This window comes from Rhipicephalus microplus, chromosome X, assembly GCF_043290135.1.
Source record: "Rhipicephalus microplus isolate Deutch F79 chromosome X, USDA_Rmic, whole genome shotgun sequence".
In the NCBI taxonomy this organism is placed as follows: Eukaryota; Metazoa; Arthropoda; class Arachnida; order Ixodida; family Ixodidae; genus Rhipicephalus; species Rhipicephalus microplus.
Genome location: NC_134710.1, coordinates 5,277,900 through 5,296,823, shown reverse-complemented (window position 1 = coordinate 5,296,823; position 18,924 = coordinate 5,277,900). Strand labels below are relative to the sequence as shown.

Here is an 18,924-nt window from a genome sequence, read left to right as displayed (position 1 = left end):
CATACAGCTCGCCCAGCGCCCAAACAAGCCGGTGCAATAGGCCGCTTTCAACGTTGCATCCCTGCCACGCTTTGAACGTTGCAGGGATGGTGGCGCCATCTACTAAACAAACATTTTAGAAAGTTGTCATTGTTGTCACAATACAGAAGCGCTAAATTTAGATGTTTAAAGCAGCTCAAGTTTTCACAGTGTAAAATGTGAACAAGCGTGTTCACGTATTATGAACGAAGGAAAATTGTATGACGTTTAATAAATAATATATAGGAACAATACAATGGCCATTTATGCAATTTATTGCATGTGGAACGGAGCATTTTCAGGTTTGTTTAGTAGATGGCATCATTTTGTTTGTAACGTTGATAGCGTATTGTGGCTTGGCGTAGTGCCGATCGTGCCGGCTTGCGTGCGCACCGGGCGAGTTTACATTGCCTCATCACATGCAGTTTTCCAAATATGCAGTAGAGAAACTCTAGTGCTAGTGTTTCTGGGAACTGCAAAGCATGATGCTTCAGCGAGCATGGGAATTATGGGTAGTACTTTGCCTAGTCTTCATACTTTACATTCTTTCTGGCTTCACGTGACTTGAAGCTGCTTTGTTGCGAAACAACAAATGCAAATGTTCGGCAGTTAGGCTTCACCACCTTCACCATTTAAGATCACCATTTGAAGTCCGGTCGCGAAGTTCAAAACGGTTTGTTTTTTCGTTCGAAACAAAACCTAAACAGCAATAGACGAAGCCACAAGTGTGATTCGCTGCCCGCAAGCACGAAGACTAGGCAAATACTTGTCATACCCATAATTCTGATGGTTGATGAACAATCACAGGGCCAGCCCCCCCTCTAGTTAATGTTAGGAAACTCTATGCCTCGTCATCCGTGCTTTTGTTGCCATGAACCAAAAACTCGACTTCATGCGAGTGTCTTATTGCAATGTGATCCACAAATCAGAAAAATTGTTATGCAGCATGCAGTGGCGAGTGCGAGTGAACATCAACCAAAACCAAGAGATAATCAAAAACCAATAGATCTGATTCTACTGGATTTCTCGAAAGCATTTGATTGAGTGTCGCACAACAAACCTTTTATCAAGCTACAGCTTTGGTGGTTGTAGCTTTTGTGACCCAGCTTTTCCTCTAGTCAGTATATTCACTCTGTGGGAGGGGCCTGACATGGGAGGGGCGCTTGGCGAGAGGAAAAAGTGGCTTTTGGACACTGAAGCTAACAGTGCTAAACAACTGTCAAGTCGTAAAACCACTTGACACATCTGGATTGCTCGTCCCCCTGTGTTTTTGTATCGCCAACCGCCAACCAGTATCCTTATATCAGCCATCTGAAGCCGATGAATCATCAACCAATACCCTTGACCACGACAATGGCTGCCATTTTTCCCACGCTAACACCAGAGGTACCCTAAGAATGCAAAACTTGAAACGTTAATCCCAAATCTAGGGAGGCATCGTCAACGAAGCCATCACACAAAACTTTTTCAAATGTGAGTGTGCGTGGTGTAACGAACAAATTAGATGCTTTAAAATCGTTGCTTATCTGCCTCGAACCCGATTTCTCGACTTGCTGAAACTTGACTAACAAGTGATATCGAAGACTCTGAACTAACACCCCCAAACTACGCCATATGCAAGGATAGTGTATGATCGCGAATCCTTTTAGAATTCCTTTCACATTACTGCCAGACGTAGATGGCATTACTTGCAAATTTTAATTGACAACCCACGTTCTCTGGTGCGTATACTGCACCCCTTCAACGAGCATTGAGAGTATGGATGTGCTGTGCACCATAAGTTCCAGAGTCATCCTAGTGGGAAACTTTTAATCTGCCCGACTTCAACTGAGAATCAATGCAGTACCGCAGCACCTGCTTGGAAATCATTTGCCATTTAATGCTTTCTTTAAAGTTTTTGCAAATAGTGACACAGCCTACATGTCTACAGGACACAGATAGAGTGCACTACACTTAATCTTTGTTGCTAATAACTGCCCAATATATGAAGCAAAGATACTAGATGGAATCTGGGATCATAACATAACTAATTGTAGAATATCTATATATGACTGCAGAACACCTGCTTACGCACAGGAAACATTTTCAGAACTTAGTATAGCTGATCATGTATCAATACATTACTTACTGTTTGGCAAAGTTGCACCAATTCAGGAATTAGTCTCAGACTCCACTGCGATAGTAAAAATATGTTGTGGCATAAATTCAAGAAAATCGGTCTTTATTGCTTGCAAAATCTTGTTTCATTAAAAAGAAGACAAAAAAGACAGGTGATGTTATACATGACAAAAGAAAAGTGAAGCCCTTGAGAAAAAAATGCAAAACAAAAACTGAACATTTATTGCTGACGAAATCTGAGCACAGGCATAAGTGACATGAAAAATAAAATTGAGGCAGCAATGTGTATCCCTCAGGTCATGAAGAGTTCCCCAACCAAATTTTGACAATACATAAATTCCAAGGTCCGTGAAATGACTCAAGAAACACCTGAGGAAAATGCCCACTCCGCAAGTGCATTAAACAGCTATTTCCTATCTATTTTTACAATTGATGATAAACAACCTCGTGGAAATTAGAAATGTGAGTTGAGCAAATATTTATATCACAAGCAGGAGTCTTTATCTTACTTTTCACCTTGGATGGAAAAAAAGTTCTAGACGGGCAAAATACCAATTGCATTTTTTAAAATATATGCCGAGTGGATATCAAAATACCTATGTCTGCTTTTTAACCGATCACTGTTGCGTACCGCACCAATGGATTGGAAAAAAACTAAAGTGATTCCCATACATAAGGCTGGAAATAAAAACAAACCTTCTCGGCCCACTCATTAACATGCACGGTTGGTAAACTGCTCGAACACATTATTTTAAAGCACATAACGGAACAGGTTGAAGAACACAAAATACTATCTCCTTTTACACACTGCTTCTGCCAGGGCATGTCTACAATAACACAACTCATTGAAATGGTTCATGATGTGTTATTAACCATTCATCAGCAAAAGCAAATGGATCTGATTCCACTGTATTTCTCGAAAGCATTCGATCGGGTGTCGCTCAGCGAACTTATTATCAAGCTACAACTTGCTCTTGGCAAGGCAAAAAGTCTTGAGTGGATAACCGATTTTCTTGCAGTAAGGTTGCAGTTCCTAGAAATAAACCATGTCCAATCTTCAGTCGTGCCGGTAATATTATTACTATTTGTCAATGATCTGCCTTCATTTGTCAATGTTGGATGCAGGTTATTTGCAGATGACTGCATCCTGTACAAAGAAATAAACTCTTACTATAACCATATTGCTTTTAATGCGGCCTTAGAACCAGTTTCAGCTTGGTGCAATGGTTGGCAAATGCACATAAACAAAAAAAAGCTGCACTCTTATCCATAATTTGAAAAAAGTATTGATCCAATTTTAATTATGCTATTAATTCAGCCTCTTTCTATAGTCACCAAACATAAGTAACTAGATGTCATTTTGTCGCATTACCTCCGATGGAACACTCACATTCATTACATCACATCATCTACACTAAAATGTTATTTTTAAAAAGGTGACTGCAGCGAAATGAGCACCACCCAGCCACAAAGTTACTGGCTCCTGCAGTACGCAAACACTGCCTGGTTCCCCTACATTACAAAAAGAAAACTTGACAGCAAGCTCGATGTTCAACGAAAAGCGCTTCGGGTCATTTTCAACAAATTTAACCAGACAGATTCGCCTACAGAATTGCTCAGGAAGACTGGAATACTAACCATGAATAACCGGGCAAAATTGGCACGTATAAAGTGAATGTATCAATTATTACACAGTCATCTAAACATAGTCAAAGTTCCGCTACATAAGGCTATCTATCCGCGGCTAGAACTACCCGCCTTACTCACTCTCATACCCTTGCCCCTTACATATTTCACACTGATACTTTCAAGTTCTCGTTCTTCCCATTTGAGATCAGAGAACAGAATAACCTGTTCCCCTCCATTACGAGTCGCGAAACTTTAACTACTTTTTCAAAACTAGCAGAATGCGACTTGATTGATATCTCGGGTTTAATGTTCCAAAAACACCATATGATTATGAGAGACGCCGTAGTGGATGGCTCCTGAAATTTTGACCACCTAGGGTTCTTTAACATGCACCCAAATCTGAAAAGACGGGCATACAGCATTTCCGCCTCCATGGAAAATGCAGCCGCCGCAGCTAGGATTTGTCCCCATGACCTGTGGGACAGTAGCCGAGTACCTTAGCCACTAGACCCCCACGGCGGGGCAGTAGAGTGCGACTTGTTAGCCTCGCTAATTTAATACGGTGCTACGTTTGTTTTTATGTTTTTTTATTCCTTACTCAAGCACAGTGTAAATATATTTGAGTTTCGAAAAATGTGCTTGTATGTTCTCTGATGTTTTTTATTTGTTGTATTTTCCCCCTTTTTACTGTACTAAATCAAGCTGCTTGTCAGCTTTTTCTCCCTGCCTCCCTCATCCTATGCTTGATGAAAAATGAAGGACCTATTGTGATTATTACTGAATCACTCTCTTAGGTTATTTACCTGTTATAACCCCTCTGATATTCGCAGTATGTATAAATAAGTAAATAATTAATTAAATACCGTGGCGGGCAGCGCAGGAGAGAGCGAAAGGAGGGGTGCTCGCGGTGTCGATGATCAAACGCGTTTAACTCCGCTATTGCGGCACCGTTTCCAAACATTCGCACGGATCCGTGTTCGTCGTACACTCGTGCACAATTTCCCCACCACAATTGAATTTCGACCTCTGGGTGGTTTAGGGGCCCTTCAAGGTTTAGCTTGAAGCGCTCCCGTCTTTGCGAAAAATTTGTGGTGAATGCAGACGATCGGTGTCCCAGCCGAAATCGAATCCAGACGTTATGCTTGGCACTCAGGTGTTCTACCACGCAGCCTTGAGGGTAGGGTAGCTAGAATTGCAGCCCCCCTAGCGGGGGTATGCACTTGACGTCATCCGCGAGGAGCACTACACTAGCGTCGGGGTCGCCATTTTGCGGTCCGCACGCTCGTCGCACTTGCAAAAATCGCTGCACCCCCTGTGTCTGGGATCCGTACGGCAACTTGCATGTTCAGAGACCTCGGGAACACCACCTGCACGCCGAAGCACGGACAGCAGGACAGCGCGTACGAACCAACGCTTCTAGAACTAGGTAGGTTGCAATACAACGATGTTGCGTGGCACCGCCGCTGTCAGCGACAAATGTGGCGCTGCTCTCGCATCTTGGTTCACTCACTGCATGCTCGCTCCTGTCACTCCCGTAATTACCGTCGGTTGTGCATGCATGTTGCCCCGCGTCGCTATCCGTGGAGGCTTCTTTCTGCGTCAACAAGTTTGTGCTTCACCGTGCGCTGTTGTGCTCAGTATATTGTAGCGAAACGTCGGGGTTGTACAAAGTTAGGCGCATCGGACGACCAGGGAGACTAATAAGTGTGGGTGAAACTCCGCGGAGGCAATCGATGAGAAGTCAACACGATGGTTTCAGGGAGCACTCATTGGGGGTTTATTTAGGTAACGCAACTTCAATTTACACAATGCACTCGGTCACAAAGACAAAACATAGAAAATGGTGGCATACCCCTCGGCTTGCATGGCTGGTCTCCGGTGGTGAGATGCGCTGTTGACCCCGACTCCGCTCACTCTCAAAAAGAGCCCGAGTCGCTGCTTAAATAGGGGTTTTTAGCGTCCCCGGTTGCGCGAACCGATCAGACAAGCCGAGGATAATCAAATCAACATGAGTTTTCGTGGTTGCCTGAAGCCTGCCTCGCGACAATATCAGTTCACTTTCTGTACACACCACTTTTCGGCAAGCAGAGGCGACGCGCACACATGGTCTCAATTTTCGGCCTCTGGTCGTCCCGCAAAGTACCCTCGCTGTGTGCCTGCAGTCGTTTGCTCACGGGGCGCGAAGGAAACGAATGCTGCCTCGCGATAAAACTGTGGCAGCTTCTGGAAACGGTTGCATTCTCTGAAACGGCCTTGACGAGCTAACAAGCGCTCAAATTTTGGTGCCCTTTGTCCCCGGAGGACCGAAGCGGCGGCTCGTTCGTTTGAAACGTGGGGGGATCAGGGGTTAGAAGGGGAAAAGCACCTAATTTCTGCAGTCCGGTCAAAATCACGGCGCGGTGCCTGCTTTGGCGGGAAGCGCACAGTGACCGACTGGATGCAGCCCTTTCTGTTCAGACTCATTCTTTCTCAACGCGCGCTCCCCGAGACAAGTTAAACGGCGCCGCTAACAAGGGCATCTGGCAAAGAACAAACTTCAGCTGTAGCTGAAAAAGAACGAAGTTTTCCGCGAGACATTGCCCTCGCGACAATATGTTGCGTGTCTTCATCGTGCCGACATGTTGCATCCCCGGCTGTACGAGTGGCCACAGGAAATCGGAGACATGGCGACATTTCTTTTGTTCCCCGCGTGAACCTGATGAGCGAGTGGCGTGGTATCACGTCATTCCTCGTGCGGACAAGAAACTGCCATCACGTGTGTGATACGCACTTCATGTGGAAGACGCCCTGAAGACTTTCACTCGCGTCATTAAGGGTAAGAAGGTGAAAATCGCCAGAAGAAAGGGACCTCGTCGAAGAATGCGTTCCACAAATGTTTCCGAATTAGCTCGCTAACCTTTCAAAACCCGCGACAAAGAAGTGAAAGCTGCGCGAGAAGAGTGGGAAACTTTCCAGAATATTATCTCTGAAAAAGAAGAATCTCTGAGCCCGAAGACAGTGAATTAAGTCCCGACATATCGTCACTCTAGTTCTAGAAACATTACGAACGGACCATCAAAATGGCATGGCGTTGCTCCCTTGCAGATCAAGGTTCAGTCCCGTTAAGAGATGTACGTGCCGAATTCTAGAGCAAAATTAGCTATGAAAAGACAACCCAACCTAGACTTAATTAGTAAAAATAAGATCAGCAGATTTTTTAAAGATTACGATAAATACTACTTTAAAGGACCCCTGACAATGAAAGATTTGTTTGTGACTTTTTTTGCAGGGATTTGTAGCTTTGCGTTATGGCAAACCAGAAATGGAGTTGTAAAGGCTCTACACTAAAAAAAAGTATATCCGACTCTTTTCGGATGGTTCTGACTTGCCACGTATACGACTCTCTTTAGAGATACCGGGTGACTCTCTTAAGGGGTCAGAGCTGGCGCTCGCTAGGAGAGTCCCCTGACCCACTACCATCACAGTACCACTTTTTAGGGGTTCAGGCGACTCTGGCTGGTGGCGCTCCTACGTGGGTCAAGCGTTGACACATGCCCTATTTTTGCGTGACTACTGATGTAAATAGTGAAGTATTATTTTTAAGCAACTACAATAATACTTACCGTTGTGCCCAGCAATTGCAAAAAAATGTAGTTAAAATTTAGCATTATTTTGAAGACACTCGACTAAACAACAATTTCCAGCAGAGTAATCCAAAGGACGCGATAAACTGGTCTGTGAATTCTAACGAGGTTATTCTCATGTACATGCTTCTACGAGTATAGCCGACTAAATTATGCGTGATGCACATAGTGTCAGGTCGAGCAAAATAAACTGCAGATCTCAGCCTTCTGTTTTTATTTATTCCTTATGATTGTGAATAGATCAAAAAGTCTTGATGGCTGGAGGAATCCAACTTGTGGCTTGACATGTCGCTCCTGTTCAGCGCGACCACCCCTAAAAAAAGGAACCTGAAAATAAGAACGTTTAGGATGAGAAACAGAATCGTAAATGTCGCCAAAACCAACACAGCAAGCGATTTACATAGACTTAAAGCAGGACCACAACAAATGAAAACCGGCACATTTGGATGAAGCAAGGTGTTTTGCCAATAATGAAAATACAGACTTTTCAAGGCCTTCAACAAAACGCCCCAACGAAAGAAGTCCCGGCTATATGGGCGTGCAATAGGCACGGGCAAGCACGTATTAAAGCGATTTTTTGATAAACCATTGCAAAGTTTGCTTTCAGAATAAGTTCCCGGCATACTCCGACAACAAAGGAAGTCCGACATCCTCTGGCAGTCAGGAGTACATCGTGAGTGGTTATTCACCGCGAGATTTACAAACGTACGTCATCCTTAAATACTCGCTTAAACACATGCGAGCACGAGTGCTCGAACCACACTAATCCATGCGGACGCCGTATACGTTGACATCAGCCGTGGCTTATGCTAGAGCGACCACACATAGCTCCCACAGTCACGTATACTCACTCGATTTCGTGATAACGCGGAACATCATCGCAGATGTAAGCAAAGCACGAAAAGAACAAACACAAACGAGAGAAAAGAGCGCACGGCGGTGGCGTGTCCTAAACAATAGGTGGGCGGAAAAGTAGGCAATGGCAGGGAACTGTGGGATCAACGGCTTCCAGTTCGACGCACCACTCGGGTTATCAGCGACTCGTGCGCATTTTGTACCGCTCCGTTGAAAAAAGCAGCTCACCGTGCAATGTCAGTACTTTATAAGTTGTTTTTTTTTGTTTCTGCTAACTGTGACTGCGAGGATGATAAGCTACCAAAATTATAAACGGTAAGGAAACTTCTTTATCGCACCAAAATGATCTGCAATGCTATGCTGCTCGGGGGTACTGTAAGTTTGGCTAGCAGATCAGTCGACACAGAAAACAGTTTTCATTGTATTGTCACAGGGACGCAGGTACAAAACAGGGCGTTTACTTTCGGTACCAAAGGCCAAAAGCATGAACAGCAGAGTACGCGCCCACTGAACTATTTCGTTATCCTCCTCAGAGGCTGGCCACGATTGCTACCAGCCTACCTTGCGTCAATTCTCCCTTTTCAAGAGCGACCGTCCCGGTCGATTGACTAAAATGCTAAAGATGGCCATGGAGAAAATGGTAACGTCAACGAAAAAATAACCCCGCGCTGTTGTAGATAATAAGAAAACAGTTTAAAGTGTTCATAACTCGCGAGAGTGGTACGGTTTCATCCGTAGTAAGTGAACTACTTCCGAACGTGGACGTCGTCGGCTTAAACTGGTATCAGATCTTTGGGAAACTACCTCGTAATTCACGTCATTGAGGCAGCGCACAACTTCGTAAGGGCCAAAGTAGCGTCGCAATAGCTTCTACAAAAGCCCACGATGTCGAGCTGGTGTCCACACCCATACATAGTCACCTGGTTGATAGTCGACGCTCCTTCGGTCTCGTTTGTAATGGCGAGCGTGGGTATCTTTCTGCGTGCAAATGTGGTTCCGTGCAAGCCGGCGGGCTTTCTGAACGAAGTCGTCAATGCTGTCATTTCCGCTGGTGTACTGGTCTACGGGTAGCATTGCGCCTAACGGTGTTGTGACGCGAGGGCCCTAAACAAGCTCGAATGGTGTTAGGTCTGCGGTCTCTTGCACAGCAGTATTACAAGCAAACGTGACGTACGGCAAAAGTTCCTCCCACGTTTTGTGCTCTACATCAACATACATAGATAGCATGTCGGCCAGTGTTTTTTTTTAACCGCTCCGTCAAGCCGTTTGTTTGAGGATGATAAGCTGTTGTTTTCCGGTCGTTGGCATGCGTCATCTTGGTGGCCTGTTGCAGTAACTCTGCCGTAAATGCTGCTCCGCGATCAGTTATGAGAACAACAGGTGCACCATGACGCAAAACAATGTCGTGGACGAAGAATCTGGTGACTCTAACTGCAGTTCCCCTAGGCACAGCTTTGGTTTCTGCATAGCGAGTCAGATAGTCGGTTGCGACGATTCTCCACTTATTTTCTGAGGGTGACGTAGGGAATGGACCGAGAAAATTCATTCCCGATTGCTGAAATGGTGCTGGAGGTGCATCTAAAGGCTGTAAGAAGCTGGCGTGCTTTACGGGTGGAACTTTACGCCTATGGCAGTCACGGCAGGTTCGGACGTAGCGCTGAACGGACGAATACAGCTGTGGCCAGTAGTATTTTTGTCGGATGCACGCTAATGTCCTGATCGGTAGATCACCGTTATGTCGTACTCTTAAGGTGGAGGCTCCAGTGGGCGAGGCGGCCTGATGCATCCCGTAGATTGGCAAGCCAACAGAGCGAATGGCGGTCACTGACCGTTCGAAATGGCCGGCCGTATATGTAGGGTCGAAACTTGCTAATGGCCCGAATGACTGCTAGGCACTATTTTTTGGTGGTAGAGTAATTAGCCTCTCCTTTCGTGAGACTGCGGCTCGCGTAAGCGATCACACGCTCTGCGCCGTCTTGCCATTGAACTATAGAATGGCCCCGATTCCTACGTTGATGGCGTCCGTGTAAATCTCAGTGTCGTCAAAATTTACCAGCACTGTGACTGTCTGCAGTCGATTGCGTAGCTCTACGAAGGCTTGTTGTTGTTTTTCCGTCCATACGAAGGGCACATCAGGCCGTGTCAGTCTTGTAAGAGGTTCCGCGATTTTCGAAAATCCTTCGACAAAAGAGCGGCAGTAGACACAGTGTCCGAGGAATCGCTGAAGAGCCTTCTTGTCACCAGGACGAGGGAACTCGGCAACGGCAGCCAAGTTCTTCGGATTTGGTCGAACACCCCCCGGGCTCACCACGTGGCCGAGAAACTTGAGTTCCTGCATGATAAAGTATCACTTTTCGGGCTCTATATATATTAAGGTTTGCTCTCCCTGTTGCAGTGGGACAATTTTTAGCCTTGAAAGATGTTCGTCAAACGTGCTTGAAAACACAAAGACATCATCCAAGTATACAAGATACGTCTGCCACTTTAGTCCAGCGAGTACAGTGTCCATCAAGCGTTGAATTGTGGCGGGAGCGGAACAGAGACCGAAAAGCATGCAGCACTTTAAATTCGTTGAGCCCGTCGGGAGTGACGAATGCGGTTTTCTCACGGTCTTCTAAGAGAACTTGTTGTTGGGCTAGTTGGTAGAGCATTTCGAAAAGTTAATTCGAGCGCGAAAACTTGACACGATCACTCACACACGCACACACCCATGCATCAAAATTTGCGCTGTGTGTTTGATGCATGGGTGTGTGCGTGTGTGAGTGATCGTGTCAAGTTTTCACGCTCGAATTAACTTTTAGAAATTTCTCACGGTCACCTTCGTCAACTTCAATTTACCGGTACTTTGACTTGAGATGTAATGGTGTAAAGAACTGGGCATGGCGTAGACGGTCTAAGGCGTCATCAATCCATAAAAGGAAGTATAAACTTCGCGTTTTGGGACTTTGTTAAGCCGTCGAAAGTCGACGCAGAAGCGTAGTGTGTTGTCTTTTTTCTTCACTAGGACAGCAGGTGACGCCTGTCATCATTCAGCGTTTCTTGAACTTCACGCTTAATCACCTCTTTCCTCGGGAAAAAATTTCCTTCGGGAGTACATGGTATGGATGTTCGCGAAGAGGCCGCGCCGACTCCTTGGTAACAATGCGGTGTTTAGTAATGGTAGTACGTTGAATTTTCTATGCTGTGGAGAAGCAGTTCGAGAAAAAGCGGTTTCGCAGCCGGCGTTTTCGTGAATCTGGCAAGTCTGGAATAACGTGAATGCGGCTGCCCAGGTCAGCACAAGGTTTTGCATCCGATGAAGTCGCATCCAATGTGCCGACATCGGAAAAGTCGGTGATTTCGCCAAAGAAAGTGACAGTGGTGCCTCTAAGGACGTGCTGGAACTCATTGCTGAAGTTGTTCCGCAGAGCTCGAGAGCGTTTATTCCCTAACCGAACAAGGCCTCGGGATATGCAGATATTTCGTTTGAGCAGCAGCGGGATATTTGCCTCTGCTATACTTTCATAGTCGTTGAATTTATTGAAAACGTCGCTGGTTACCAAGGTCAACACGTTACTCTTCGGCAGTAACGTGACGTCATCGTCGACAATCCTCAAAGCATTGACGTAACTGTCGCGAGGGTTGCGCGCTAAAGCATATGTGCCGTGGAAAACGTCACCTGCGACTCTCGCAAGTCAATCACGGCTTTGTTATCATGAAAAAAGTGCAGTCCGAAAATTAGGTCCCTCGAGCAACTCGGCAGTACTACGAAATCTCCGAGATACGTAAATCCGTGAATACTGGCTCGCGCTGTGCAACGTCCCACCGGAGTGAGAAGATGACCCCCTGCCGGACGTATCTGGGACCCAGTCCACTGAGTAGAAACTTTCATCAGCCTGCAGGCAAGACCCATGCTCATAACGGAAGTGCCTAAGTGTCTGCTCCAGTGTCGATTAGCGCCATTAATGCTTCGTCGTCCACGGTTACCGCAATGTTTTATGCTACCACTCTTCGCACCACGTTTGACTGCGTTGTACATCATTTTGCTGCCGTCGCTGTCGTCGTAGTGGAGGACCTTCCGTAAAGTCTGCGCCAGCGGCCTCACCTCCGGAGGTCGCTGAACTCAGTTTTCCCGACTTACAGGACTGGGTGAGCGGCGTCTCGAAGCGCCGCGTGAATAGGCTGGGCTCGGTGACCTGTAGCGAGCAGGCGACGACGAGCGGGGCTCGTGTGACCGATGTTCGATATTGCGACAATTAGAGATGAAACTCTGTTTCTAGTGGTCGTTCGCCAGTTCGTAGACGAGGGGCATTAGGCGAAAATCTACGGAGACCCATGCGGTGGTATGGACATGTTTGGCAGGCGTGTCCGGCTTCCCCGCAGTGGAAACAAAGGGGCCGGTGGTCGGGTGTACGCCAGATGTCACTCCTCCTAGGTCGTGCTTCGGCGATCAACGGTGGGCTGCGAGGATGAAAGTCTACCTCCATTTGCTGAGTGCGTCGCTCATTGGGGTAAAACACTCTGGGTGAACTGCACGATGGAGGACGTCGCACTGCTTCCGCGTAGCTCTTTTCGACGCAGTGCCGCTGTTGTGACGCCCTGGATTGTTGTCGAGTGTGAACGACTTGCCGTAGCTCGGCACGTACCATCTCCGCAGCGGAGAGCTGCTCTACAGGTGAAACAGCCACCTGCATCTTTTGTAGCTCCTCCTTGATGAGAGCTTTATGAGCTCACGCAACGCGGTGATGTCATTCCGAGAGTGACAGAAGTGACCTCACTTAGATGTACATCATAGTTATACTGCCTGGATCACTGTTGAACGGCCCTCTCCATGGCAGTGGCTTCCTCATGAAACTTCGCAAGTGTCGCAGGTGGGTTTCGAATCAGGCCGGCAAAAATATCTTCTTTAAAAGCATGCATTAATTTGCGAACTTTCTTGGATTTGGTCGCAGAGGGCTCCGCACGCCTGATAAGCCGATTCATGTCCTTTATGTAAGTCGTCACCCTTTCGTTAGGGCCTTGAATCCTTGCCTCTATAGCACGCTCCACTGTCTCTCTCCTGTCCTCTCGGACAAAGGCATTAAGGAACTGCTGGTGAAACTCATCCCATGACGCAAGCGTTGCTTCGTAGCTTGCTTGCGTCATGGGATGACGCAAGCGTTGCTTCGTAGCTTGCTTGCGTCAACGATTCGAAGCGTTGCTTCGAAGCGTTGCTTCGTAGAGGTTTGCGAGTAGTGAATTGCGGAAGCGAATTCAATACGAATCAAATAGTGGTATAACTAAATCAAATGCTTAAACTAACCTAATACTATTCTGATAGTTTTCATATAGTAAGGAAACCTTTTTAAATAATCTAATTTTTGACCTACAGAGCAGTTTATCTGAAATAACATTTCATTGCCTGTCACAAAATAATACTACGATTATGAAAACTGTGATAATCTTGTATACAGCAGCGATCATAGCCTTCTAAATACTTTTCAACTGTATGTCGAAATACCACAGCAACTAGAGTATCCAAGTTGAAACTCTGTTGCCAGCTTTAGAAAAAAAAATGCGGCATAAAATCTAAACGGTTTTGAACCGAATACCTTGCGTGCAGGTAAATATTTATTGAAACGGGCAAAATTATCACAGCAAATACCCTGGCACAGAGAGCATGTAAATATCAAGTGTAGAAAGCTGTATCTGTGATACCAATTAATTTTCGTGAACAAAGAACTTGCATCTGTTTTTATTCATAAATACGTATGCAGCCATAGTCCTTAACTTCAATGATGAAGACTACAAATGACTGAAGCGATGCAGCTCCACCATAATAAAACAGAATAAATGTGCACTCTGCAGCAAAAAGTATCTGGTAATGGTTATAGCATCAACAGTGTTGTCAATACTTGGGTTGCATTTATAGCGGTGATTCAGGGATCACAAGAAGAAAAGAAACCTTCAGCTGATCCCGTGTTTTGCTGCTTCAGGGTTGCCGCATAGGGGCGAATTATTTTTTATATATTCGGTATTTTGTATATGTACCGTTCAATTCAACTAGCTAATGCTATTGGATTCGTTATTCAAATATTCGCACGCCCCTAGTAATGTCGCCACCAATGATTCACCATCTTTTTGCGTGAATGTGATTGCGCACCTGTAAACATCACAAGTGCTCTTTTTGTGCTGTATCCCACCCCTCATTGAACACACCCTTGCACATGCGTCAAGGTACGTAAATGAAAAAAAAAAAGAAAACGTACCTGGTTACAAGGAATGCCAATTCGTGACATGAAATGGGAGTAAAAACATAAGTGTATTTGGGGAAAATTGCTTTATATCTTGTCGTCCATTAGCAAGAAGGATCAGTTTATGGCACATTTTTTTGCCTTTAGCTTAAACCAGTAAACTGAGTATGAGCCTGTTCATAAGCACTTGTTAATTATTGCATTATTTGTGCAATAATTATAAAATCACAAGGTCTGACAGCACAATTAAGTCTGCTGAGATAGGAATGAAATTAACACAGCAAATTACAAAAATTACCATTTGAAATTCAGCACATGCCAGATAGAAAATGCAGTGAGTGCCAATACATTGGGGCAATTTTTGCCTAAATCACGAGTGGCAGCCTGGCTAAATTTTAATTCTTTGTATTAATAAAATGTATTTTCTGAGAAGATTTGGAAGCGTCCATTTGCTGGCTCAAGTTGAGTCAAATGCCTACATACTCCGGGTGCTTTGTCGCAAAAAAAAAAATAATAAATGCAGAATCTCACGTGAATATTTAAATGCTGTCCTGGAACAAAAAAAAGCAAATACAATATGCGAATTGTTTTTTCAAGAGAATTTCGGATATGAGATGATTAATTAAGGCTGTCACAAGATGTGCTGAAAATGAAAAAAAAATTACTTGCCTTTGCGAAATGCTTGTCGAATGTGAATTCCGCATATATTCCTACTTCAGCTATGTGAATTGACATATATATTTGTCATGGCAATAACACTTGCAGCACAACACACCACATTCAGATGGTTTTTGGCCTTTCAGAGCAAAAATATCTTTTCACTTGAAATAAATTTAGAATATAAATGACAAGGCTGACATGAATGTTGCCACGTGTGCTTTATTTCGATAAAGTCGGGTTCCACCCACAAAGACTCTAAGCAATACTCGGTGCAGGTGGCTAGCAGTGTTCCAGAAACTCCGCGATAATTGAAGATCACACTGTTGAGTTTGTGGACCGGACGCGAATAGTCTAGTGCTTACGCAGCCACCAGCAATACCCCCGGAAATTTCACTCACACGTGAATAAAAACATATGCACTGTACTGCTTGTCAGATTGTTAATGGCCGACGCACTGTTCACCGCCATCAGGGCAGACTGTGTATTGCTTGTAGTTTGACTTTCCGTTCTTCAGGCAAACGTTCGCTGAAATAAAAAAGTTTGGCCTCAGTCCCACCAACTACTGCAGTCTTCAACATCATGAACACATGGCGATATTATTTTTTATGTCTCTCCAAGAGGTGTTTACTTCTATAAATCCAGAAAGATGAAGTTTGATTTTTAAGAAATGTGCAGATGTACAACGGCAAAATTATGAAATGCAATACTAACAGCTATCTTTTTTTCATAATGAATCCACTTGGTGAAGCAGACCAGTATACAAGTTCCACTGTTAATGGTGACTATGTGACAAAGCCTATTGATTCTTAGAGCAGCTTGCATCCCTAGCTGTCTAGCATGGTGCAAAAGTGCAGGTTTAGAAACAAATGTCAAAATGAAGCAATGATGTTCAGCTCACAATTGCCTGCTTGTGGTCCCCCATTTTCTCGGATTAACAATAGGATGTAAAGATCTGTTATGATTGCACATTTGAAGTCCTTGGACCCCATTATTGTTAAAGACCTACATAATCATAATACGGCATATAAATTGACGGGACAGGCCAAATGGCTTAGCCTACAATTTTTTTATTATTTGAAAAAATCTTATCACCAGCAAAAAGCATTCCAATTTTTTTTTCTTTTCAGGCCAACGACAACGATTTCTGTTCGAGTCCTCTCCCCCACCATCATGTTTATCGTTGCCCCCCCCCCCCCCCCCCAAAAAAAAAAAAACGTGTGTACTGCACCAAATGCTGCCTTCGGTCTCGTATCGCAATGCACGTGGCAGCCGCTTTTTTGTCTCCGCCCCCCCCCCCCTTTTTTTAATGGTACCATCCAACCATCGCTTATAATGTCCATCGTAGTTACCGTTGGCCTGTTCAAGTGACCTTCGTGCGTGAGAAGCCTTCGCTAATTCGTTCTACTTACATTTGAGGGCACCCAAAGTGCCGTGCGTTTGGCGGCAATCACGTGGTATTTTTTTTTACTTTCGCGCACTTTAAACAAACCCTGAAAAAAAAAAACAGCGTTGTCATCTTAACGCAACTTGAAAACTTTGTTATTTCTGGATAAGAGCTACATATCTTGTATTGAAAATATTTTTCTAGAGTCAGTATTTAGCGAGTTCATTGAGAAATCTTCGTTATTACCGTTTTTGGCGGATCAAAAATATTCTGACGTGATACACACAGCTAAGAACAATACTGCGCTAGCTGGAGATGCGTAGCACTAACTTTTCAATTTTTTATTGCTTGGTGTTTTTTAGCTGAAACACCCTGTATACAGACTGGTAGCGAAGGCTCCATAGAAGCCCATACGTTCAGATAATGGCGGCTGATCAGCTGCTCATGAGGCTTAGTGTCATCTCTGTGAAGAGGGAACTCTTCCGGCGGAACAAAAAATAAAGCGGATGTGACGCAATAGCTGGTAAGCAAGTGACGTCCTTTTGTGTGCACTAGCGCGAAATTTGATCTCAAATTACTTTTGATGGGCCCCTGATCGCTAAGGGCTTGCGCTAAGACAATCACCGGCGAGTCAACCACGAGTGCACTTCAAGTCAACGTCAGCTAATCTAATACGGAATCATGACTAAATAGTGATGTTTAAATGTACTACCGTTCACTTTGTCTTGGCTTTACAAAGAAACCTATTCTTCGAACCTTTATTCACCGTTAGTGGCATCTTTGACCGATGAATTAAGGGAACCAACAGCGTAGCAGCGTATTCATATGTTATCTGCTGCGTGACTTATTTATTTCACACATACGCAGGCTCTTTAGCATGCACAATGCTTGCGATCGGTTTTAACAGGAAGAAATGACGCCTAGTCAAGCCAAATTATGACAATTTAGTTTTATTCAATGATCACAATAACTTTTATTCAGTGATCACACTGCACAAAGTGGTAATAAGAACAAAAAATCAGCGCACACTCCGTGCGTTTTGTTCTGCTTTTTTTTGCTTTATGCTCCAGTAAATTACCGCTACGTATGCGAATGAAGACGTGCTAATTGTACCGTGATAAGTAACTCGGCAATCTGTTCACCGATAACGCGAATAGTAGGCACTGCATGCTCAAAAGAAAACCGGGATGTAAGAATACTCATGGATGAAAGTCCAGCTAGCAGTGCATTCCGAGCTATTGACCTTGTTTTTTATCTAGAAGACACAGGTCAAAAGGCATACTTTTGTTGCTACTGCATATACTTCCACAGCACATCGTTTCCGCAGCCACCGACAAAAGCACTCGGCGTTAAATGTGACTCGCATCGTTCCGCTGCCCGCATGTCATATTTTACACGTATGTATGTCAACTTGCACGTACTTGTCATATGCGTGCATACTCATCTTCTGTCATTTGTGACTAATTATTTTTACTATCTTACTGCACATCCGTGGGCACACAACATGCAGACGGCTGTATGCACTGGCGTCTGCAATACCTGTGATCTATCGCTTTCGTCGGAGGAGCTTCACAAAGACTGTACAAGATGTGACAACGAGGTTGGCTTGTACATTTCACCATGAATTTTCTTAAATAAGGGAGAAAGTTCACGTGTATATAGAAAAATAGATGATTTGAATGTCTCACTTTTGTCTTTCGTTGTTTCAGTGACTGCGAAAGCAGTGACACACATGTGGCTAAATAATTTTTCGCGTGTTCTTTTCCGCGCATTTTCTTTCTCACTTCGAAGAAAAAACAGGCAAAAAGTATTAGGCCTGGCGGAGAGTAAATAGAAAAACTATTTGAACCGGGAAAAAAAGTTCCTTCGGTTGGAGTATTTGAGTGGACCAACTGTTTGTCCGGCGAAATGCAACTATGAGGACCAGCGGTTGCCCGGTAAGGTGTAAATGTGGAGACTAACGGTTACCTGATAAGGTGTAAATTTGAGGATCAAATGTTTGTCCTTTAAGGTGATTTATGGAACTAACGGTTACCCGCGCTAAGGTGTAAATGTGGAGACTAAATGTTAGTTCCATCACAGGTTGTCGAAATTTCCGGAACCCTCCACAACGGCGTATCCCATAATTATATGGTGGTTTTGGGACGTTAAACCCCACATATAAATCAAATGTTAGTTCCTTGAGCTGGTCTGTGGGGACTAACTGTTAGACCCGGTTCCGTTAGTCCCTAAAAGAATAAATGGTTGTGGCAGCCTCATTAGCCTGAAAATACAAACCACACACCCTTTTAACCTTCTTTTGTCTTACAGTGTAATATAAGGGTGTAATTGCGTTGTTTCAAAGGTGTTTTATATACAGACACCCTAATTCTTTAAATAGCAGTGTAAAAAGGGTGTTCAGAAGGGTACTTTTATAACCTACACT

General features: G+C 44.5%; 1 long non-coding RNA gene across 1 annotated transcript in view; it reads right to left on the bottom strand.

Annotated features, from left to right (window-relative positions):
• Nucleotides 1-7,204: 7,204 nt before the first annotated feature.
• Nucleotides 7,205-18,924, bottom strand: part of LOC142777389 (uncharacterized) — a 48,541-nt gene continuing 36,821 nt past the window's right edge. Inside the window, exons 2-3 of the long non-coding RNA XR_012888066.1 lie at nucleotides 15,541-15,640; nucleotides 7,205-7,715 (exon numbers count right to left, since the gene is read on the bottom strand). This is a non-coding gene — a long non-coding RNA (uncharacterized LOC142777389). The remainder of the gene's footprint in view (nucleotides 7,716-15,540; nucleotides 15,641-18,924) is intronic.